A 24,861-nucleotide genomic window follows, 5' to 3' on the forward strand; every position below is an offset into this window, starting at 1 on the left:
TTATTTTTGTGTGAGGTGTCCAACTAAATAGGTACGCAATCATTGATGTTTATAATAGATGGAAGAAGAGTATTCCTATACGTGTCTGTAAAGGAATAAGGGAGAAATGAAAACAACATCAGGTGCTTGAAGACACATTATAATTAAAGAAGAAGGAAAGACCCAGTTAGGTAAATGTGAAATGAAAGATTCCAAATCGGCCAACTTAGTTTAGCATTCAACACGTGTCGTGAGGAAGTGATGAGGAGAGGGAGATGAAGGGAGGAAGGAGAGGAGAGAGGGAGGTAGAGAGACGTTGCTAGGTGACGGAGCGTACATACTGAATTTTAACAAAATCACGGGAGAGGAGAGAGTGAGTGAGAGGGACAGAGAGGTAGCAGCCAGCAACATGTAGCCTCGCCGAGTGGAGGAAAGGTCCAAACTGTGCGCGCGCCTGATTCCTTGCCTTGTTTTTCTTTTTTCTTTTCTTTTCTGGGGGGGGCAACATGTTTCCGTTTCATCCCGGGGACATTATCCCGCAACGTTAGTATTGATCCGGCTGCATGCCGCAGGAAATGTCCAGCGGAGGGATGGACAGATGGATTTTGGTGTACGGAGAGAAGAACTGGAGAGCAAAAAGAGAAGAGGAAGAAGAGGAGGAAGAGTGCGAGGCTGCTGAGAACAGTGAGTAAATTCTCCTGTCTGCTGTCGGACACTTGTTTTCCTCTCCCCCCTTTGGGTTCTCACGTTTGAAGGTGAAAATGTTGCGCCACGTCTCGGAGAACTGTCTCCAGCTTTGCCCTTCACATTCCGGCTCTCCACTGTGTGATGCTGCTGCGTTTCTCTGAAGCTTCCCGTGCTGACTCTCCACCGGCTCGCACTGTTACGGGCAGGACGCAGCCGGCCGGTGCGCGAGGCTTTGACCCCTATGTCATTGATGCGCATGCACGCACGCCAAACTGCTCGTGCTGTTTTTTTTTTGGCTGCCTTTAACCCCGACGCGCACAAGCGTACAGACCGGTGTCTGGTCTGGTCCCTCCACCCCCCCCCCCCCCCCCCACACACACACCTCCCTCACGTATAAACTCAGAGCATAAGTTCTCGTCAGTGGCAGAAGCAAGCAGCTGTGATTCAGAGGTGACATTTCTGAAAACCCGCATACATGCGCCTGCGATCAGCGCACAGACATTTGCATTCTGCAATTTCTCAGCTGGTTGTTGCGCATAGCCATCATATGAGTTATGGGTTTCTCCAGAAACCTTCCCCCTCCATCTCCTTCTTTCATCCCTTCAGTGTTATTAGCTGTGGGGCACCTATCAGATCTGGGATCCGTCTTCTGGTGTTTGTGTGTGCGCGCATTAGCAGCTGGTGCACCAGCAAGGAACAAGCTGTTGTGAAGATCACTCCTTAGGACAGACAGGGGAGATTGGGATTCAGAGCTATAGGAGAAATGACCATTCCTTTCCTTTCCTTCATCTTTCCTTCCTTCCTTGCATCCATACATCCATCCTTCTCTCCCAATACTGAAAATACACACAGTTCCTCAAAGCTTGATGAGATAAAACACTTCAGGGATTAATGATGATGGTGCCATTTTGGTCGTGTGTTTGTGTTGGTGTGTGTGTGTGGGTCTGATTCAACAGTTTGTCTTCATGCTTCGCTTCAGTCCGCTGTGGATTGAATTTCCAGTCATGTAGCAAAAACACACTAATCATTCTTTTATTTCTTTACAGCTGCCTGTGTGAGTCTGCATAGAGCAATATGGCAGAGTAAGAGCTCATGGCCAGTGTGGCATTAGCAGGAAAAAATGATATTTTCTTGGGAAAACAACAGGGCATGAAGTAATCATTTCTGTGTGCGTGTGTATGTGTGGGAATGGCTTTCTAACTCTGATACTCCCATGATAAAAATATAAAATAAATCATTGTAAAAATTGTTCCAAATTTCAAAATTCAAAACTGTGTATCCAAACAGCTGCATAGACCATTGAGAATTATCATTTTGCACTTGGTTGTATGACCTTGTGGCCGTTGCTGTAAAAAAAAAAAAAGAAAAAGAAAAAAAAAAACTCTGGCATCACTGTCCTCCTGCTTCCTCCATTTTGAGACTGTCAGCTGCTGAGCCAGCAGTGTTTTCCTGGTGTTTGACTAAAACATCGAGTCTTCTGTAGAGCTGGACCCTGTGTAACTGATAAAGATGGTTGCTTTCTGTCTGAGATTGTAAAAGGATGAAGAGCTTATGGTGTATTCACTTTCACCCTCCACTTTTCAAGGCTAATCACCTCCAAGGTGAGTGTCTGGTCATCGGTGTAGAATTACTTCAAAGGTGGAGTGTGAGCAAGGCTTCCTTTTGTCATATCAGATGTTTTGAAATAAATAAAAAATGATCAAGACAGTTACCAAGAGTTGTTGCTTAATTCCCAGGTCAGAGCCGGGAAGACGATCTGATAAAAATAAATAAATTTAAAAAAAGTGACAGGCGGCATGCTCTTAAAACCAGAGTTTTGGAATGTGCTAGAATGTAACTAAACGGTAGCAAACCCTGTTGTATTCTTTAGTTAAATACACTGATTAGGCATAACATTATGACCACCCACAAGTGATCAAGTGAGCATTAACAGAGCACCACAGTTTGTCACCATGGGGCTGCATAACCTTTAGAAATAGTGTGAAACTTTGAAAAATGTTCTGAATTTCTGGGTTCTGAGATAAAAGTGGATGTTACATCATGTCTCAGAGAACTGACTCCAGCTTTGCTCCTTGCATTCCGGCTCTCCACTATGTGATAGTTCTTGTGCTTTTGGTACATGTAACATATACAAAATCCATTGTTGAGGACCATAGTGAAACAGAATCCCTTTGTGGTTGTGGTAACATTTACCAGGGTAATGTGCCATCCTGAAAAGCAGAAATTGTTAAAAATAATGGTTAGAGGTGCACAACAACTTTGAGATGTTGACTTGAATTAGCAAATAGTTAGGGTCACTGCTTACTGATATCAGCAATACCAGCAGATAACTTACTTTTCTTAATTCAAAACCTACAAATTGGGATTGAACCGCACCCTGTTCATGTCCCACTGGTTTGATTGACAGAAGCTCAAAGAAACTATTTATTCTTGGGAGGTTCACTATTGGTTGGCAGCCATATTAAATTTGAATGCACGATTGCTTGTAAACCTCTGACTTTCCAAGTACAAATTTCTTTTATCAGTATCAATGAAAAAACAAATGTTAATGTGGTGCTTTATTTTTTTGCATTACTGATTTTATGCAACACTTTAATATGAATACTATTCATTCTCATCCAGAATGAATAGTTCACAATCAAATACAAATCTGCCCTTAGTCAAGTGAAAAAGATATCAAGTGATACTTCTGCATCATAGGGGGAGGAAATTCAGCTCAGTTTTTTTAGTCTCTGTGCAGACTCCTCATCTCAACAAAATAATACATGATATTCAGTCAAGGTACATGTGATTTACTTGTAGCTTTCTGCAGGAGAGTGTTTCAATCTTAAGTGATCCAAATCTTTTGCCAAATATAAGAGACATGTTTTCCAATGTCTCTCATGGAAAACATTACCTGATAATTCCAGCTCGGGTGAAATCTTGACAAAATATTGGTACATCTAATTCAAAATGCTTTTCATTAGATTACTAAAGCTTTGCACATCATATCATTAAACTAAATAACCTCTTTGCACACAAGCATACATCTGAAATAGATGTTGTTGTAAAATGTTCTGCCACCTGCAGGTCATTTTTGCAGAAATAGAAAAGAGAACAAGAAACTGAATCATACTCCGAGCAAGTTAGAAACAATTTTTATTTTCAAGCCCAGGAAGATGATCGTAACTGATACCAATTCTATTATACTTTTGAAAGTTTCACGAGTGCATTAAACAAGGATAATAGCTTGAAAACGCAAAAAGATCAGTAGATGGCGGCAACTGAAGCTTTTATCAGAATTCTAGTGACTTGTATTTCTGTTAAATCTCCATAAAATGAAATAAACGGAAATTGAAGTTAAGCTTAACAGACAAGTGAATGTGGTTTGGATCTTGCTGACAGTCTTCTTTATTATTGTCGTGGTGAAAGTTTGGAACATGTAATTGAGATTGCGAGTTTGTCTGTCGGGTTGGTACTTTAAATGTTGGATGTCCCCCATTAACTTTGAATCTGATAAGTGAGCTGTTTGGTTTATTTCAATGAGACCCTTCATTACATTCTCTGTGTTTATCCAACTATCTGTCTCTGTTGCTTTTCTGTTTATTATCATAATGTGATAGCAAGTTGTTGGGTAATTGTTTGCAATATGTCCATTGCTGTTGCGTATTTATGCCTTGCAGCTGTCTCTGTATCCCAGCCTTTCTTTTGTCATCAGCTTTTGGCAACAGATTTTTGGAGTTGGGTCAATGATGAGTTCACACTGGCCGACTAGCCAGATCCATGTTTGTTTGACTGTGACGGAGGTCGGGTTGGATCGGTACTCCTCACAGACTTGCAGACCCCAGTCTTCATTCCATCTTACGCTAACAGATTTTTGCTGTGACTTTTCCTGCTGATTGACTGCAGCTACAGCAGACTGATGCAGATTTGACCCAACTGGGAATATGGGATAAAATGGGGAAGAAGTTAATGTATTGTGGCCCCAGCTTCAGTTGAACCTAATCGAAGACGTGCTGTTTCCAAAATTAAAAGCTCCTGTAGAGTATTATTAAAGTCCCCTTACTAGCCATTAATCAAAAATATTGCTGAGGTCTTTCTGTAAACAATATTTATTAACATTTGCAAAAGTGACCATTGGAGAGGAGACGGAATATTAATTTAGGATGTATTTCAATGAATAATTTAATGTATGAGGTGCACTTTAATGCAACATAAGGGTATTGCTGTTGACATGAAACACAGTATAAAAGTGCTGTGGCCTTATAGCAATGGAGAACAGCTATGTAAAATATATAGGCAATGGTCACCTTTCTACAGACATGTTACTTTACCGTTCATATATGGTTAAATGATACAAGATACTGTCTAGATTAAAAACGTGTCACTACTGTTGAGTTCTCTATGAATTGTTGTCACCTGTCATACTGACCACAATCTTCCAAAAAACATTTGCTGTCAGCAAGATCTCTGCATGTGTGCAAGTACATCAAGCTTTAGAATTTCATGGGGCATTGTTAAAATGAAAAAAAGTGTTGAAAGGTAGAGGGATCATAAAGAGCTCTCAGCATGGAGAGCTACAGGGTGGTGTAAAAACAGACTTAGAAACATTTGCACTTTCTGAAAGCAACCTTGTTGTAGGTGATGCATCCTTTACTACAGAACTTCAGACAATCCCGAAATCACTGAGGTCTTTGAGGCATCCAGGCTGGAGAGATAATAAGCAGCAGCTGTAAAAAGGACTTTTAAAGAGAAATGTTTCCAAAAAGTGCTGGCAAACAGCAAAGCTGCTAGAGTTGGTTGAAAACAAAATGGGAAAGTGAGTAGTAAGCACAGCATTGTCTACAGAGAGAGGATCCAGTTAGTTGAATCTGAGACTCCAATAAAAGAATCAATCATTGGAAGTAACACTGGTAGTCTGGAAAGGTAAAGGAGCAGCAGATGGCGAGCTTCTTATTTACACCTCCACAAGATTTCTTTGCAAGCTGAAGTGTCGACAGTCAATCTTTCACTGAAAGCTGAGAGTGTTCTGAAGAAAAGCTTAGTTTCTGAGTCATTTACAGGTTAAAGCTCATTGGTAAACCTGTTGTATGACTGTTACCCACTATATTTGTTAAATGAGTTGTTCAGTGATTTTGATAGTTGCAGGAATTTGTCTAAACAGCACTGTCAACCCAACCAGTTCCATGACCTTCCTGTGCATTTGTTGCATTGGACTGTCTAACCTTCGGGCTGAATTTACTTGAATATCTACACATGGGAAATTTAACAAGAGTTTTAAATGTTTAGGTAAGAGACTTTCCTATTGAACTTCAAACTGTTTGAATGACCCTAATAAGGAAAACAGCTCTTATAAATGTGGTAAGATGTTTTAGATAATTGTCAAGTCCTTTAACTTTATCCATTTGAAAAAGAAAAAAAAAACAAAAAACTTTGAGAAACTGGAAAGCATCATAGTTTAATATTTTTTGCACCACATCTGTGTACTATTACTTTCCTAAAATTATTGGCAAAAATCCATTATTTTTTTAGAAGTTTGTGGGATCAATTAACTTCCTAGGGAATTTAGAGGGCAAAAGTTTACAATTGATGGAAATTCTTTTTAAAAATCATAACATGTCTTATGTGTTGAGAGTGGAGAAACACTTTTCTCTGTGTGCTTGTATTTCAGTGCATCTCTCTATTACTAGGTTTGGTTTCAGTACAAAACAAACTTTTAACAGCTTCTGACATTATACTGCTCTGCCTGTACTGCCGATAATGCAATAATCACACGTGAGAAAGCACAGCAGGTTTTGGAAACACAGAGGGCAATTTAATTGCACGGTATGCTGTTATATGAGTCAGAGTGCAGGCAAACTGGACCTCACCTAAATCAAATGTGTATGCTGTTAATATAGCTGTGCTTTATGAAACAGTGAACCTGTGGTTGTATAGGTCTGTGAATCATTTAACTGGAACAAGACCTAGATGTGTGAAATTAGTCAAAATTGCTCGAATCTGGAATTATATTTCGACCTGCCTTGAGGTCTCTGAGGTTTTCAGTATGTGACATGACTAAGAATAAAGCTGGAGAGGTTAGCAGTAAATGTTGCTTATTAGCAACAGACCTTTGGATGTTAGACATGTTTAATCCTACCTGCAACATGAGAGAGGACTGAAGAACGAGGGCTGATCCAAAGACATGGGAGAGGAAATGGAGTAAGGAAGGGGAAGGGGTGATAAATGAAATAGATTAGAGCAAAATGAAGGCACAACAAGAATCAAACCCCCCACTTGTTGTGCGGAGGCGCCTCTGTGTAACTTGCCACCTGCTCTGCTGTGTTGCTGTGTTTGAATACAGCACTAGAGCTTGTCATGTGTCATCACTTCCCACAATCCATCACAGCTTAGTGGTGGCGAGGCAGAGCAGACTTGTCTCTCTCTCTCTCCATCCTTCTCCTGCTCTCCCAGCGCAGCTGATCTTCCTCTCTCGCCCTCCGTCTCTTTGTCCCCCCTTCTCTTCGCTACAATCACACAAGTTCAATTGTAACACTAAGTCGGCTGAATATATCATTTCTTTCAGATAATCCTCTGAATGCTGTTGAAGTGTTCTCATATTCATGTCAGTATATGTGAAAGCGAGATAGTCAGTATTAGTTAAAAATTTGACAACAGACTAAATAAGTTCAGCCATTTTCATATTTTCTTTGGCTTACAGCCTATTCCACTCCACTTCTTCTTTCTTTCTTAATTTGTTACCTCCTGTCAATTTTATGCCGTTTCATCAAATATCTTCAGTTCTTACTTATTCTCTTTTTTGTAGATTTAATGTCCAAATTAATCTCTTTCCTAATGCTTTTTCCTATAATATAGTCTTTCATTCCCTTTTCCTCATTTCCTCTTAAATTTTTTTCTTCTTACCTTCTCTTCTTTATTTAAATTTTTAATGGTTATTCATTATACTGCTGAGGATATTTAACTGATACCTGCATTAGCTGATGTTCTCTTTCTACTCATCAATTGTTCTTTGTCTCTTTTTTCCAGTTTATTTTTCCTATTTTAATGTTCTTTTCAGCTTTTGTACTTTATTCACATTCATATTCTTTACAATGTCAGGCTGGCTTTCACTTCACTGAGGTTTAACCATGGTCATCAGGTCAAGGATTGAGAGTCAGACATCCCTTTTTTCAGGCTTACTCTCCAGCTTATTGTGGTGAATCCCAAGTTGTTTCTGGGCCATAAGGGACACAGAGTCCATTGAGGAGGTTCTAGGTCCAGTAGAGGGGTTTTCACAGGAAAACCCTTCAGTTTAAATTTACTGAATTTAAACTCGCAAACCAGTTATATAAAGTTCATTTGATGAACTACAGGCGGCTGTTTATTTTCTGATTAGAGTTGAGAATAAACAGTAACAATAAAACGCAAAACAGAAAATCTAACATGGGTGGAAAGGAAGTAACTTAACGTGCAGTCCACTCAAACAAAAATATAGATTTTTTTTTAATTGGCCATCCTGATCAGATACTGAACCAACTCAGCTCTCTTACTCAGTGCACAGGAACAGCCTTTATAAGCTATTCTTCAATGGGAGTCTGATCTTCTGAACTCACCTTTAAAACTTAGCTTGGCCACCTTACAGAGGAAGCTCTACATAAATACGTAATCGGCTGGTAAGCTCTTTCTTCAAGTGGCCAGATATGTTTAAATCAGAAAATCCCAACATTATTTTGTACAGAAATGTCATCCTTTCAGAAAAGGAAAATATATTCATGTTTTACCTTGGTCTCATTTTAGAGATTACACTATGTGTTACAGCCTGTTTATGGCAAGGGATTATATGCAGCCATTTTTTTTTCATTCATCATCACTTCACAAATAAGTCATTTTCAGGCATTTTTTAAAATAGTAACATTTCAGTTTCTTTATTATCTGCATTTCAATTCATTACAACTCAGTTTAACTCATATTCAGATGTAGGCCTAAATATAAATATTTCCGTCTTCCTTTTAGTCTTGTGTTTCTCTCCTCTACCAGATCCAGCTGAATTTTTTTTGTGAAAACCAACTCTGCTGCATCCATCACGTTTCCTCTTGTTTTTTCTATACATTTTTCCAAATGATCTTCTTATGCAAGTCTTCAGCTTGGTTTTTTTCTCTGTAATTTCCCTCACGTTACTCCCTCCCTCTTTAATTCATTGTTCATTCCTCCGGATCCTCCTGCTCTCAGCCGGGCCGCTCATATCTGCAAATTTTTTTTTCTCATTCTCCTCTTTATCGGCACACTAAATCAGATTCTTTGAATGGATGCCTGAGAACAAGGAGATGAATGAACCACAATACACTCCTAGGTGTTTTTCATCAAGCTTCGACATCACTCTCGCTTGTCCTCAATGTTCCACCTCCTCATGCATAAACATACTAACACACTCTCCTTCAGCACATCTGATACTGGCCTCACATGTCTGTGGACATAAAACTAAGTGGCAATGGACATGTAGTATCAGACAAAGAGAAAGTATGGTGACGTTTTGAAAGAAGGAGCACAAGCAATTAAGCAGAACACAGGGATGACATATTAGGAGAGGACTGCTAATATAATTATTGAAGAGAAGAAAAATAGAGGGTTAAAGAATAAAAAAATAAGCAAATGGTGGAAATGTTGATGGAAAATAGGTGAGGAGGTGATGAAACTAAAGAGAAATAAAAACTAGCAGAAGGAGGCTGCAGACAATGTTCTAAGAAATTTAAAAAAAAAAGATTTGAATGAATAAAAATACATGAAAGATATAAATTGCCCAGAGAAAGGCAGGGAAGAATGAAGAAATATGCATGCAAAAGAAATGAAGTAACAATGTGAAAAACTGAAAACACTTAAGAAGTAACAATGCATAGAGTATGCGGCATGAGTCGATGGGGAAAAGACCAGAAAGCCATAAGAAAGGTGAGAGCAAGACCAGAAGAGATGGTGGACAGAAGCCAGCGGCTGACATCTGTTTGAGGCAAGGGACTGCAGTGTCAATGTTAATCGAAACATGCAGAGCTAACATTTGTTGGCGTTTAACAATGATGCCATTGTGTGGGTGTGTTTCCAGCAGCAACACAAAAGGAAAAAGAAAGCATTAGGCCACCTTTTCAGAATGATAAATTAATCAAATACCTGTGACTTTTTTTAATGACATAAATTTATGAACTAAATTTATGGAGGTGATTAAATCTGAGCCAAATTAAGTTTGCTCTTTTATTTGACCTTGATTAGACAAAAAGAACCAAAAAAAATCTGTCAAAATCTTGTTCCCTTTCCACTCATGTGACACATTTTCACTTTGCCAAGGGATTCTCATCTATGCAATCATCAGACCTCCCTTTGATAAATGGGGTGGCCTTTACAGAAGTGTGCAACAGAAAATGGTTTCCCTTTGGTGAGTACTTGGCTGCACATGGGAATCATACGTGTGCACATAAAGGGTCAATGTCTTTGGTTAATTGCATTTTGTGGGAGATTTTTTTTTGCTAATTTTGACCTAAATTAATTTTCTAAACAAGGAAAACATTCTTTTCTTGCCCTTTGAGAGGAGATAGAAAACACAAGTTAGCAACTCTCTTCTTGTGGCTATTGCAGAGCCTTCCCTGGTCTGTTAGGGATTTTAAGGTTGCTTGAGTCTGGTTTTGTGAACAAAAGAAGAAAGCGCTTGTAAGAAGACCTTGATTTAAAAACAGCAGTAGAGGTAAGGTGTTTTACCGACAGACTAGCAACAGTCCATGCTTAAGATAGATTCCTTATATTTTAGGAACCAAAGATTAGAACTTGTCCAAAATGATGAAACATTATATATACTATTTAATGAGATTTTTTTTTCTTATCCAGGAACATTTTTCAACTGGGGTTGTGGAGAACAAAAATTAAGTATGTAGTTTGTTGTTTATCCAATGACAAAATTTATAAAATTTTATTTTGAAGCAGTTTACAGATATTGTTCGCAATCTTACGTTTTAGAAATGAAGCTGCATCTAGATCCTGGTTGAAAAAAGGAGCAAGAAAAAGTCACCATTTTTGTAAAGATTTAACATGCTGACAATATATTCTAATATTTTGATTTATTTTTAAGAAGCATAATGCAATACAGTCATCTTTTACCCTTCCTTCCATGATCGACCATTAAATTAGGCAACAGTGAGAATTCATTCCTAACATTTTGAGATGTATATAGCATCTTATAATGTGGATTGTTTTACAGAAACGCTAGTCCTCTTGTGTCTATTATGCAAAATGTAGACTCTTGTCTTCAGTTTTATAATGTGAAATGCTGCCAGCATTTCCAGATCCTGCATGTTTCGTGACAGAGATGAAAAACCTAAAAACAGCCCTAAGTAAAGGTGTCCACTTTGAAACGTATTGCTCCTAACTTACCTGATTTTTTTCTACATTTTTGATTGTCCAGTCACCAATCAGGACTGAAAATGCTAAATAAGCTCATGTGATAAATAATGGATCTCTCATGGCTCTCTTTTTGAAAAAACATATTATTTATTGTGATTTTATGGAGCCATTTGAGCTCTAGGACCAGTCCACATATTAGAGCCAGATGTGTGGAAATGATACACTGCATGCAAGCTAACACAATTCAGAAATGTCTACACAACTTAAAGTCAACTGCAGCCCTGCTAACTGCAGCTCGATCACGCTGCTGCATTTTCCCTTCATATTGAATGCAGATGCTTCACTCTGGGCTCTGAGTTGATCTTTACTAACACATTTAGCCTTACTTGCTTCCCAACATTGTGTGTAAAGATTAAGGGTTTCTGGTATTAGTGTGTTTGACTGAGCTTATCTTGATCTCTGGTTGCTCCTTCCGTTTGTGCTACATACCTTGCTAATCCCTCGGTTGTGATTATCCAAGCAGGTGCATCACATATTTAAAGTAAAAGATCTCTTGGGTCAAAGGCACAACAGTTGTGGAATGCGAGTGGAAGCTGGAGAAGATGAGAGAGAGGAGGATGAAAAAGGACATTCAGTAGAACATTCTGGAATTGAAGTGAACTAACCAGGGGCTCACTGGGCCCTTCTGTCGCCGCAAATCTACATCAGTGGATTAATGTGGCTTTACCCGACTGAAGGAGGAAACAAGTAGAGGGGAATAAGGAATTTGTTCAGTTCACCTGTAACCCTAACTGATGTAGCTCTCACAGACAGGGGCACAGTGGAATAACAGTGGGTGAGAAAAAGGATGGCAGGAAAAGAAGAAGGTGAAGAAAAGCAAGGTGGATGAACAGGCTGCACCTGTAGTATATTTTCACCTGGGGACACTTCTATCTATCCTCTTGTTTTTAGCTCAGGTGCTCCCCAGTGAGTTCTTATATGCCCCTGTTCTTTGCTCACTCCTTGTTTTTTATTTGCTTCAATCCGATAGACAGCTCAGCTCAGGTTTGTCTTCCTTTTACCCTCCAGCCACTGTACATTTCTGACTTTGTTGCCGAATAAGCCTCCAGCCAATGTGAATGCCCTTTCCAGCTAAAATTCTGAATATTCCAAAATATTCCAGCTGAATATTCTTAGAGGATTTTTGGAGGGAGACATGCTGTTCAGAGAATGCCTGCATGACCCTTCGGTCTGAAGCGCAATGCTCAAGTTAGACAGGATTCTGCCTCTCAGGGTTTCAGTGGGTAGTGCAGTGAATGCAATGTTGTCACTTAGGCAGGGTTCGAATCACTGCGCAGACCGCTGCGGGATCTGAGTAAGACGTTCCCTTTGTTTTAAGACTGCTGCCAAAGTGGAGGAAGACACAGCACTGTGTCCCAAGCTTCCTTTTGAAACAAATGAACTGCTGTGGTTATACACAAGTGAAGTGATAGGATTATAGTGACGCTGTACATGAGTGAAACAGCTCATTGCATCACACTGCGACACATCTTAAGATCACTGACTTCTAGAATGGCAGTTAAATGTTCTATCACTGATAAAAATAACAAAGTTGTTTTAAAAAGAGTAGGACGGAATATTTATCTTTTCACAAAACTCCTAAAATTTGTTGAAGTTTCCAGGGCTAATTCTGCAAAATTAGAATCAGTATAAATGTATTAGTCAGGATCAAGCGGAGGTGGGTGTGTTCCAATCACTTACAACCCAATAATACTAACAAACTCAAAAATTAAATTCCACTGCAATTTTTTTCTATTTATTTTATTTTTATCTATTTTACTTGTAATAAAATCTGTTCCCAAATATTTTCATGTGACCATATAGTTTTTTTTATTCTTATTCAAAATATATTTTGCAAGCCATTAATTTTCCATTTCACATTAGAAATTCCATGATTAAGCATTGCTTATTTATGTACTACGTGAAGAAAAGAACCCTTTAAAACATTTGGATGGGGTTTATGTTGATTTAGCATAATTTATGTTTATTTCACACCATCACATTAAAATGTGTTACTGTAATTGTCAAATTTCAGATGCATGATTTTTATGCTTGAAAGGAAAATGTATGCTTTGATCTCATATGCACAGAAAAAATATGTTTGTGCAGCATCAACCCACGTAGATTACACAAACATGTCTGAATTCACTGACTGAATCTTGTTTTTGTAGTTGCATTTAATAACGAATATCCCAGTAAATGTTTTTGTCCCTTGATGTTGGTGTGACTCATTTAGGATTAATGATGTGCCGACACTAACAAATGCATAGACATTATGAGTACATTAGAATGATTAAAATCAATGACTCTGTGTCAGCTGTTTTAAAACACGGTGCTCATACTAACTTGGAACTTCGATATGATCCATTACTTTATTTTATATGAGTTGCATTATCAGCATAATCCCAGAGACGCACTTCTTATCCATCTGTTCTTGGGCCACAGTCTTGGTTCTCTACTTTCTAAGTTTTGCTGTATTAGATCTTTAGATCTGCTGATCACATTGTGATGCCTGCTCAGTTACAGAAACAAATCACTGAGCACTCTGGTCAGACAATGAAACCACTGATACAGACTCGTCAGATATTGGAACTTAAACTGTCTTTAAAGAGGACATATTATTCAAATTAAATTTGATGTGCTTCCATAAGTTTTCTGGCAATTAGTTAATGTATTTTTCCGTTTGAAAATGAGCTGTTTTAAAAATGTACCAATCATTAAGTCAAGTTCAAGCCGGATTGGTCAGCTGATTTCACAGCTATACTCTCTGTACTCTGAAAAAAAGGAGTACTTTGTTATTAAATTAGCATCCAGACACCACTGCTGCATCCTTGATGCACAAGAGGCTTCACTTCTTCTGTTTCTGGCTTAGGATCAAAAATGTACAGTCGTACAATTGCACATTTCTTTGCAGTCATATTCAAGTGCATAAAATGCAAGTAAAAATGTTAAGTTAGGGTTTGGAGCCAGCAGGGTATTTAGATTTAAAGTGACAAGAGGCCCAAAAACAGTTCATTCTGCAAGATGCTCAAAATTGGACCATTTTAAAATCCCATTTCCTGAGATTTTGTGCAATAAAATGGATTGAACATGCTCTTTGTAGCCTGCAGATCAGTGTTTCTCAATTCCGGTCTTCAGGGACTACTACTGCCCTGCATGTTTTAGATGTGTCTTTGTTCCAGAACACCTGACTCACATGACTGTGTGACCTCCTCTGCATGTCATCAAGTGCTGCAGAAGCCTGATAATCACCCATTTGTTCAAGTCAGGTGTGTAGCAGAAGGGAAACACCTAAATTATGTAGGGCACTGGTCCCTGAGGGCGGGAACCGAAAAACGCTACTGTAGGCCTAACTTCTTCATGGAGGCATAACAGGTCTCCTTTATTTACATCAGATGGAAAAAAAAAGAAAACTTAACTTAAGTTTTTAGGTTGGTGGTGTGTCAAATAGGGCAGCTGAGTGAAGATTTTGCTTGAATTCAAAACACTGCTGGTAAGAGTTCAATATGCAACTATCAAGACTCTGTTTAATTACCACATACTAAAAGATCTGCTACTGTGCAGAAGAATTGGATCTAGTTTAATAATAGCTAATTACTAATGCAGATAATAATAAATCAATAAGTAATCAACATCGAGGAAATAATTAGAATTACTGAATAGATTTTAAATTCAGCAGCCTCACAACTACAATATAATTGTGCTGGAGATACTTTAACCAATCACAGCAAGGAGGGCACAGGATAGTATTTTCCTCTGAGTAGCCTTTGAGGATAAAGCAGACACTTCATTAACATCACTGATGGTAAGTGGATAGGTAGCACTGCTGTTTTAAGTTGTTTATGCACATTGGAAGAGTTATTCTGCCTTAACCATTAAGGGTCCATGGCATATTTGCTGTTATTAAGACTTTTCTGTCTCCATTGTTCATATTTAGTCAATTTCTCTTTAGCAAGAAGTAAAGATATTTGTGCCTTTTCTTAGTCAGAGTAAAACTGAATTATGACCATGACATGTTTTCTGTGATATTGATCCTTTCCTGCTGTAGACAGGTGTGTTTATCTTTGCCTCCTTTCTGCTGAAATCAATAATGAACTCCTTGGTTCTTCTGACATTGAACGACAAGTTATTCTCTATGCACTACACAGATATGACTGATGATAGTTGTTCGGCTCCAGACACTTTACAACAAACTTCTCATATCAGATATTCAGTTTCACCACTTGGGACAATAGCGATCTGGGGATCGTCTAATAACACTGCATATATTATACATACACAAAAAGGGACTAAGATTATCAATCAGTGACACTCATACTATATGGATACCTGTCTGTCTTTCTATCAGTCTATATATATATATATGTATATGTGTGTGTGTGTGTGTGTGTGTAATTGATAATGTTCGTCCCTTTTGCAGCATTATAGCGGCATGTTTGTGGAAAATTATTTCAACATTTAAAAGAAATAAATAGCTATGGTGCAACAGTAAATATAAAATATAAGCATATAATTCCCAATATCTGAATACAGAAATGTCATTACCATAATGTGTGTCTGAGTTCATGACTCCCACACAGTAAATGAGTCATATATTTGCTGAAGAGATAATGATGATGCCGACAATGTAATATTTTATTGAAGTTATTTATTTTTTTAAAAAAAAAAACAAAAATCTTTGTCAAGCTTGCTTGGTTTGAAGCTATAAATATTTTTCTTTTAATCTCTACTCCTTTGACACCAAAGACTTTTGCTCTGCAGATCCGTCCCATCTTCTCACAGTCCACTAGGTTAATAGGATAATAAGGACCATTTGCTTCAGAAGATCTCTTTAGTTCTACCTAAATCTCTTCTAATTAGCCAATTTTCCCACTGACATCCATTGTTCATTGTATGCAGAGATAAAAATGCTATTACATAATCAATCTGCTATGTATGAGTTATTGTAGTCAGGGAGAGAACTGTCGGCCTCTTACTCTTTGAACTTGCATGTATCTTGCACAGGAAATGACATTTGATGGGTTTGTTTTGCATTGTTGTCCTGGAAAAAAAAAAAAGCTTTATTCCATGTAATTTTGTTGTTTCTGGTAACATGATCGGATTACTCATTGTTATATTGTGAGGATTTCAGATAAGGGTGTCAGCTAAATTATTGAAATAAAAATGTTTCTGTAATATTCAGTGCTTGCTCCGTTTGTGGCACCATTTCTTCTCTAATAAAATCTTGAAGACTTTGCACAACACATTGATTTCAGGAAAAGCCTGGAATCTTACAGTTTCCAGAGTTTACTCTGTCCCACTGGGCCATATTATTGATCTGTTTGTTGCTCACCTTGGCAGTAGTTGCAAAAGAAAGGTGTGAAAGGTGTGATACGCCACCTGTAGGACCAGGTACAACTCTGGAACAATGGGACGTAAGAAAACAAAGAAGCCAGTTTTAACTGTAGGTTTACATGTTGGCTTTATTCAACACCACTGCCACCTCTCTGGGAAACTAACAATTGTTTCACATTCAGTTAAAAAAATTGGCACATCCTATGAAACATTCTCAGTGCTTTGTCAAAAGTGACTGTATGGATTTGTTAGTTAAGCCAAGTATCTTTGTTTGCTGCAATGACTTGGATGCAACCTATTTGTACCTCAGTGTTAAGTGGAACCCTATAATACACTACATAGTGATGATAATGGTACCCTAAAAGAAACAGCAATCAGGATTATAGTATTTTGTGCAAAGAAATAAGGAATGAATGCCAGCTGAGTGATATCTCTATTGATCTACTACCATGTGCCAGGTGTTTAAGCAATGTTAAATCATGCTTGCAAACCTCATGATTTTAAGACGGTATGCAATTTCAACTCAATTTTTCTCTCATTAGGTTAACTCCGCTGCTGCATCTCAGTAGGGAGAAAAAAATCAGAAAACATGAATACTTGTAAGCTTTGCAGGCTTTTCTAATATTTAACTTATTCATAATATCCACATTTTCTGAGATCTTGGATTTTTGCTTTTCATTATCCATCAGCCACATTCAGCAACACTGCAAAATAAAAGGCTTGTTTTTTCCACTGTACGCACAGTTAGGCTATATAATATATAAGATTTGATTTATAAAATGAGTGAAAATGATATTGAACTTTTTCAGCAAATTCCAATTTTGTGAGCTATTAGTTACTTCTTCTTAGGAAATGTTTGTTAAATGCTAAATAAAAGCTTCTTTTGAGTTTTTAATTGGATATATTTGATAAAACATACTATAAATTTTACCTAACATTTTGCATTTAAAAAAAATTAAAATGAATTTTTTTTTGACATAATTCTTTTAGTGTTAAATTATTGAGTTAAATGTTCATGATTTCTCTTTTTCTGCATTGGTTGGTTTCATAAGTACAAAATATGATTCAGTTGCATTTGTTAATATGCAATAATTATTATTCAAAATAATTAAAACAATAGACATATTTTTAAAGTTTAAATTAAATATGTAGAGTATCTTAGAGGACCCATGTTGAGCCTTTTTTTCTTTTTTTGTGTCCCTGGTTTTTCTCATATTATGTCTCCCATCAACAGATCACTTCTGCCTCCAATTTGCTTAAAAACACTTATAAGTGCTTCATACTATGATATATAAACCTAACTCATTTATGGACAGAATGTTGTTGCCTTCAAGGGAACTCACTTATAGTTCATAAAACTCACTGATTAAATATGGAATTTGGCAAAGACATCAAGTTCAGGGCATTCCCAAGTAGCTATGGAAGCTCCTAACATAATAAATAATATGTATAATAAATTATATCCAATTAAACATAATTTCAAAATGCATATATTTTATGGCCAAGCATGTACATAACCCAATATTTATTATACTTTAATGTCTTATTGCTCCCTAAATAAATCTGGAGATTTACCAAACAGCTTGGCTGAGATAAATCTGCAAAAACCTGTTCTTGAGTGAAAGTTGTTTAGGAGTCGCTAGATGGACAGATGCCTAAGGAGCTAAGGTTGGCTCAGAAAGAAGCCAGAAAGCCATAGAGTAAGAGGGAATCTTTGAAATGAAAGAAAAATGGGTTGTTCATTGAGAGAGAGCTTCAAACCTGTGGAGAACCACTGGGGATGTTCAGGGAGGCAAAAAATACCAGAACAACCAGAAGAAAGCCAATATACACTCTTTGTGGCATTACAACATTTTGCTGCAGTAAATTCTAAAATGGAAATCAAAGTTATTGTCTTTTCTTCCCCCCTTGGTGTTTGTTTTCAAGGTTCCTCAGGTGAAAGCCTCTTTTCTCTAACCTCAGATAAAACTGACCTTGTGAGTTTATGTGCATCACGACGTGTCCTGAGTCCAGATTGCTCAGGAAACACTGTGATTATCTAGAGTCTGAGGTAAATAATTCACATGTTTTCAGTCCTACAAAGAACCTTGTTGGCTCTTGGGCATCTCCTGCTGGAAGGCAACACATTTCTGAGAATTTAATTATGTCTGAAAAGCTTAGTAATAATATTATTCATTAGCCACTTGAGGTAATTCTAGGTGAAAGTAAAATAAAGGAAAATACATAAATATTTAAAGTAAATAAGCTACAGAAGAGAAAAGCACTCTGAAGGTGTTGCATCAGGTGCTTGGTGGGAAAACAAAACAGCTTAGACTGAGGAGCAGAAGAAGAAAAAAAAAACACATGATAATCAAACAGGCTGCTGGATGAGACAAGAAATAAATCCAAGTAGGCCAAATTCAAATAACAACTGAGTTTGGGAGCTATACCAAAGCAGATACAGTAATCAGCTGGAGTAGATCCTAACATAAATCCAGGTGAGGAGAAGGAAGGTAAATCAACAGAGAGCTCCAGGATCTGACAGGGTCAATGAACAGCGGCCAAGTGAAGATGCAGGGTAAATGAACAGCTGCTCTAACTAAAGACTAAAGGAAAAACTGAACTGTGTAGACAAGAGACAAGTGGAAACAATAAAATCATCAAATCACTGGAGCAAACAGAGTTAAAGTCATGGAAAAGAACTCCTGGAGAGAAGAGGGCATAACTTCACTTAGAGTACCAGGAAAAGCTCAGTTCTCAGGTTAAAATAGAACTTTAATAGTTTGGGTCAGAATACAAACTAACTGCAAGACAGTCTTCTTATAAATTTAAAGAAAAAAGTCAAGAAAAGTAACATGAAATAAAACTCAACTAAAGCCTCAAGAAACATGATCAACATCAAAATTGACAGTTTACTTGTAGGATATTAACTAGTTTCATGCCCAAGCGAAAGGCATCAAGATTTTTAATTGGTATTTAATGTTTTTGCCTGATTTGAAAAAACACATCACTTTCTGCTTGTATTACTATTAGTGCTTAGAACCACAACAATGAGGAAAATCCATTGGCTTTCCAGCTTGCAAATGATTCTTTCAATTAAATCTATTATCATAACTCTTGATAATAGACCAGATGGAAGACCTATGAGTCATAGGTCATTGTTCCAATGATCTCCAAATGTTAACTCCACCTGGAAACAAAACAGACGGAGGTTTGAAAATCTCCATGTGTCCCTGGTTTTTCTCATCTTAGACCTTTGAGTATGATATGATCTTAAAATCCAGCACCAATCAAGTCCCATTGTTACATTAAATTTCCCAGCTGGCCCTGGGATACACAATGTGCCAGGTGGAATCGGATGTCTGAGAGTGTGACGTAATCAGCACCCCATTCTAACCAACAGTGCTGTCACTCAACTGCTTCAGTGGTGCTGGCCTTCTGCGTGGTAGCACGCGGTCAGGAGGCTTGGCTGGCTTGATTGGTTCACGTGTGAAGTGCCAAAGACTACTTACAGAGAGGATTATCTTTGCATGCATTTCACATAACCACAGTGTGAAAAGGGACATCATTTTTAAACCATCTGCTTAATGTTCTTTAGCTCCACCTTGTGCCAACAAAAGGCTCTGAGCCACACAGGATGGATTTTGTTAGTCTTGTGAGGTGTTCACAGGTGAATCCTGGGTGTTTAGGTTATATCTGCTGGCCTGCAGGGTTTTCATTGCTAATATCAGCTCTGCAAGTCCCACAGGTATTTTACTCATTGTAATTACTATTTTGTTTGGAAACAATAATCCCCTGGTCACATTTTTATGTTTTCTAAACAATTCCTAAAAATATACTGCTTGCTTTTGGAACCAGAATGTGATCACATTCTACTTAAGAAAACAGAGTGAGGCCATACTAAAACCTGATTGGATGAAAATGTTAATCTGCATTTACTAAAGGTCTCATTAAACAGTAGCAATAGGTAGTGGCAATTAAAGCTCTCAAACTGGCTATTTGGATCCCTAATCCTTGCCGTCCACATGGCAGGGTACTTTGTTGTGTGTCTCCGGATTCAACTTTTTTGGAGCTTCATATCTGTCCCACTACCTTCGTTTGCTCTGTATTTCTCTTCTCTTCTGACAGCATGCAACACCACAACACCATGGCAGCAGCTGACAGCATAGAGCAGATTTTTGTCACATTTTGTTGACCTCTTTGTGAATCTTTCAGTTTGCCTTTTCTTTATAAGTTTTTAAACCTGTGCGTTTGCTTTGCTTGCATTCTGTTTTTATTTTTTATTTTTTAGGAAAGCTTGTTTAGGATTTGCAGAGATGCTTTTTTATGCTAGATCTAGTTTGTTTTGTTACTTTAGGAAATAAGTAAGCAAAAAGGATACATTAAATTATAGAAATTAGTTCCAATGCTGAATTTCTTTTTGAGTCATCAGATTCCTAAATTTGTACTAAACGCTATTGGTTTTTACCTTCACTCTTGTTTTACCACCACAAACAGTAATGTAATGCAAACTAAAAGCAGTGCATAACTACAAATTTTAGGAAAAGCTAGACTTTCAAGCATTTACTGTTTCCTGACAAACCTCTAAAGGTATTTATAGAAAGAAAGTTTGTATTTTTTGATAAAGTTGTCACAATCTTCAGATGTTTGTTTTTTGGCTTTCTTTATGTTTCTCTGATTTATTCTGGATTTATCATTGTTAAAAAATAGATTTGGATAAAGGAAGTTGCTATTGCAAGTAGAGTTTTGTTGTATTTATTCTTTCATTTATGGTATCTTAGTTTATTATTGTGTTCTTTTCCTCGAACATTTAATATTTTTCTCTTCTCTTTGGTTTCTTTTGTCCCTGGTTTCTTATTGTCTGATTCTATTTCCTCTGTGTTATTATTCGTCTGTCTTCTGTCTGCCTGTTTGCTCGTTTTTCCACACTCTTTCCCTCAACAAATAACCTCACCGGTTTGCATTTTCTTGGATTATATTTACGTTATGATATAGGCTACACAGAGGTGAACTCCACTTACTAATAGGCTGATAGGTTGCACGACTTTTTACTGAGATGAATCAGTATGAAACTGCATGACATAAGTGTTTGTTTGAAAGCCAAGAATCTTTTTCTTTCCACTTCACAATTATGTTCTGTGAGTCAGTCACATGAAATGACAATTGAAGTTTGTGGTCATGTACTTAATTTGGATTTAAATATAATGTTCCCTCTTTAGTTTTCTCACCTTTATGCAGCTTAGAGGAATATCTTGCTTTTGCGAATCATTCTTTGTTCTCTCATTGCTAAGGACTATACTTTCAATTTCCTGTATTTTCAGATTTTATTTCTAAACATTGTTGGAGGATCATAAACTATGACAAAATATCTTAAAATCTTAAAGCATAAGGATAACACTCCACATACACCTGCTCCTAAAACACTGCCACTGGGGGAATATGTCAATAATCTAAGAGATTTAAGTATTATCCAGTTCTTTGAAAAAAATGTAGCAGTTTTGTGAGTTGGTAGAATGATTTTTTTCAGTTTTATGTGTAACAATGACCTATTTTTAAAAAAAAGCTTAAAAAGGTTTCAGTCAGTTACTGATGAAGTGAATTTATTGTATGGCACACAAGCTCACTTCGTCACCACTGCATTAATCTGACTTTTATTATATGCACTCGAAAGGAAACTGGTGAACAGCCGTAGAAAATCAGTCATGCCACAGCTGCAGCTAATTGGCACCAGTGAGCGTTAGGAGTGGGAATGCTGGTTGTAGATTTAGTGATTTTGGAGAGATCCCCAAGTGAGTTGAAGTTTGAATTTCAAGCAGATGAAAGCAACCAATGTGAAATTTCTATGATCTCTTTGGCGTACTCTTGCACTGGAGCTGATTAACACCCTCCTCATCCTTTTTTCAAGCCCCCTTCTTTCTTTAGAAATGCTCTTCTCTATGTTGCCTCACTCTCCTCTGTTTCACTGCAACTCTGCATTTTTGGGATTTTTTTTTCTTGTCAGCAGTATTTTGATCCCCATGACTTCTATTTGGATGAATATGCGTTTATTTGTAAGACCTTTCTTTTAAATTTAAGTTCAGTAATTAGATTTTTGTGGAGGAACCCACAGTTACTGCAGATAAATCATACTGTTCTGAATAATTGCTTGTTGCTGTAAAACTGATTATGAATATCTTTGGATAATGTTGTCCAATCAGAAACTCCCCTCTGTCTTTCTGTTGCAGTTCCATGGCCTAAAGTAATTACAATTTCTCTTGGGATGCTGCAGAGAAACTTTTTAATTATTTGGCTCTTAAACAGTTATCCTCATTAGTTACACAGTAACTAACTAATTCTTCTTACTGAACAGTTTTTCTTAAATGTTCTCTTGTTTTTCAAATATAAACAACTTTAACCTTGTTTAGTCTTAATAAAAGTGAATATATATCTGTGTCATTGTCCCTATCAACAGATTAAATTAAATTAGATTTGTTATTTGCAGTGCCTTGCTAAAGTATTCACGTCTCTTTAATTTTTGATTTTGACTTAATGCAAAAAAGTCCATAATTTGAAAGTGGAAGGAAAAATGATTGTATGTTTTTTGAAGCTTTCAGCAAGTAACTTGCAGTAAAGTTGTGGTTTATACTGCCATTACATAATTTTATTCATATTGAATTATTTATATGACAAAATAAAATAAACAAAGAACCATACAAAATGGAACACTGAAGAGCTATGAAGTAAAGTAAGGAAGATTGGTAGAATCACTTTTCACTCCATGTTTATGGCATTTACTGCTAAACTCTGAATTTCATAAATGCAGTTGAAACAGACCTATTACTTTCAATGTGATCTATGCAATCCAAACACATCTTGTGCCAAAATTATTCATCAAAACCATCCCAGAAATCTTTGAAGGAGGAAGCTCCCACTGGACATTAAAGCTAATCTTCAAAATTTGCACACAAATGGAACAGAAACCAAACCTGAATGTCAAGAGACAAACTATAAAATCAAAAATGTATTTTTTTTTTCAATACAGATTGAAAAAGTGGGAAAAGTCTTGAATAAGAAAGGAAGGACATTTTACTGGTGCTGAGGTCAAAACTGCACTGGCTACATTCTGATCAAATCAGGTTGTATCACATTTATTTCCCTGAAGAAATTCACAGTTTTATGTCATTTTGACAGAGACAACCTTGAACTACAGATGTCGTTTCTGCTACCAGGTCAAACATTTGGTTTGGATTTTTTTTTTTCAATTACAAAAAGCCTGATTTGTTTTCTCATGAGAAGGGTAAACTAATCTTGTGTTTGATAAGTTGTTAGCGGGTCAATATTCAAAGCTCTATTTGAAGCATCACTGAATCACAATTTATCCTTGGAGTGCTCTTTTAGTCTATGCTTGCTTATCTTTGTTGGAAGACTACTTTGATTGCTGTTGTTTAGATATCGGGACTTTTAAAAAATATAATCATGTGTTGACTTCTACCTTGTTGAAAAAATTTGATTCTTGAGTCAACATCAGATTAAAGGAATCCATTTTGTTTACTATTAAAGTGAAGGTTAGTCAGTCATGTACAATGTATCTCTAGTAATGATAACTTAGATGTTGATATACTATAAGTATGTTAGAACTTTCTTCATTAAAAAAGTTTATTTCTCTCTCTCAGTGGAACAGATGCTTTTCTTCTTGAACGCTTTTGCTAAGAGTTTGAATTTACCAGCTGGTTCCACTTGATTGATCTGAACTGATTGGCTGTGTTAGATCGACAGCACCCCAGATGGATCTATATTATAAACCATCTGATACATCCTGCTGGTGTATATCACACAATTCATGATTGCCATGTGATTATTGGAAAATGATTACTTTTTGATATAAGTTGTGCAGAGTAGGCTTATAGAAAAAGAAAAAAAAATCTGTAAACTTTATCTTAAGCTTTTCTTCAGGTGGTATATGTTTTTCTGTGGTTGCTTTAGTTGTGGGATTGGTGCTCGTGTTTGATTCCATGAATCAATTTTTACACTTTTTGCTGTTTTTACACCTAATTTTGGGTTTCGCCTCCTGCTGTTTAACAGAGTCCCTGGTTCTCAGTCAGGGTTGTGGTTTTGGCTGGATTGCTCATTAAGGTTCACTTTAATTTTTACCATATTTCCTCAGTTAATTATTTTTTAATAGTCCTGCCTTGTATTGGCCTGGGTTCTGTTTTCTACAGGGATTTTTCCTGTGTTGTGTTTTGTGTGTATCATTTGGGTTTTCTGTTAACATTAATGTAATTTCTTTCTCCCAATCTCCAAACCCACTCATGTTAGGTTAAGGTTGAGCTGATTAGAAGGATAAATGTATTCATTTTGGCATGAATCTGTTCATATAGGCTTTTATTGATGAATTTAAACCATTGTTTTCCCGAGGACAGTGAAGCCAGTTCAGCATCAACAAGGAGTGAGAGAGTGCCAACAAAATATGAACCCACTTTAAAGTCATCACTTGACTGAAATTTGCAGCAACCCACAAAGACAAGC

General features: G+C 37.0%; 1 protein-coding gene across 1 annotated transcript in view; it reads left to right on the forward strand.

Moving 5' to 3' along the window:
* Window positions 1-295: 295 nt before the first annotated feature.
* grin2da (glutamate receptor, ionotropic, N-methyl D-aspartate 2D, a) overlaps window positions 296-24,861 on the forward strand; it is a 162,699-nt gene continuing 138,133 nt past the window's right edge. Inside the window, exon 1 of the mRNA XM_055055179.1 lies at window positions 296-663. The gene's annotated coding sequence lies outside the window, so the exon portion shown is untranslated. The remainder of the gene's footprint in view (window positions 664-24,861) is intronic.

This window comes from Poeciliopsis prolifica, unplaced genomic scaffold (genome assembly GCF_027474105.1).
Source record: "Poeciliopsis prolifica strain line A6 unplaced genomic scaffold, Auburn_PproV2 SCAFFOLD041, whole genome shotgun sequence".
NCBI lineage: Eukaryota > Metazoa > Chordata > Actinopteri > Cyprinodontiformes > Poeciliidae > Poeciliopsis > Poeciliopsis prolifica.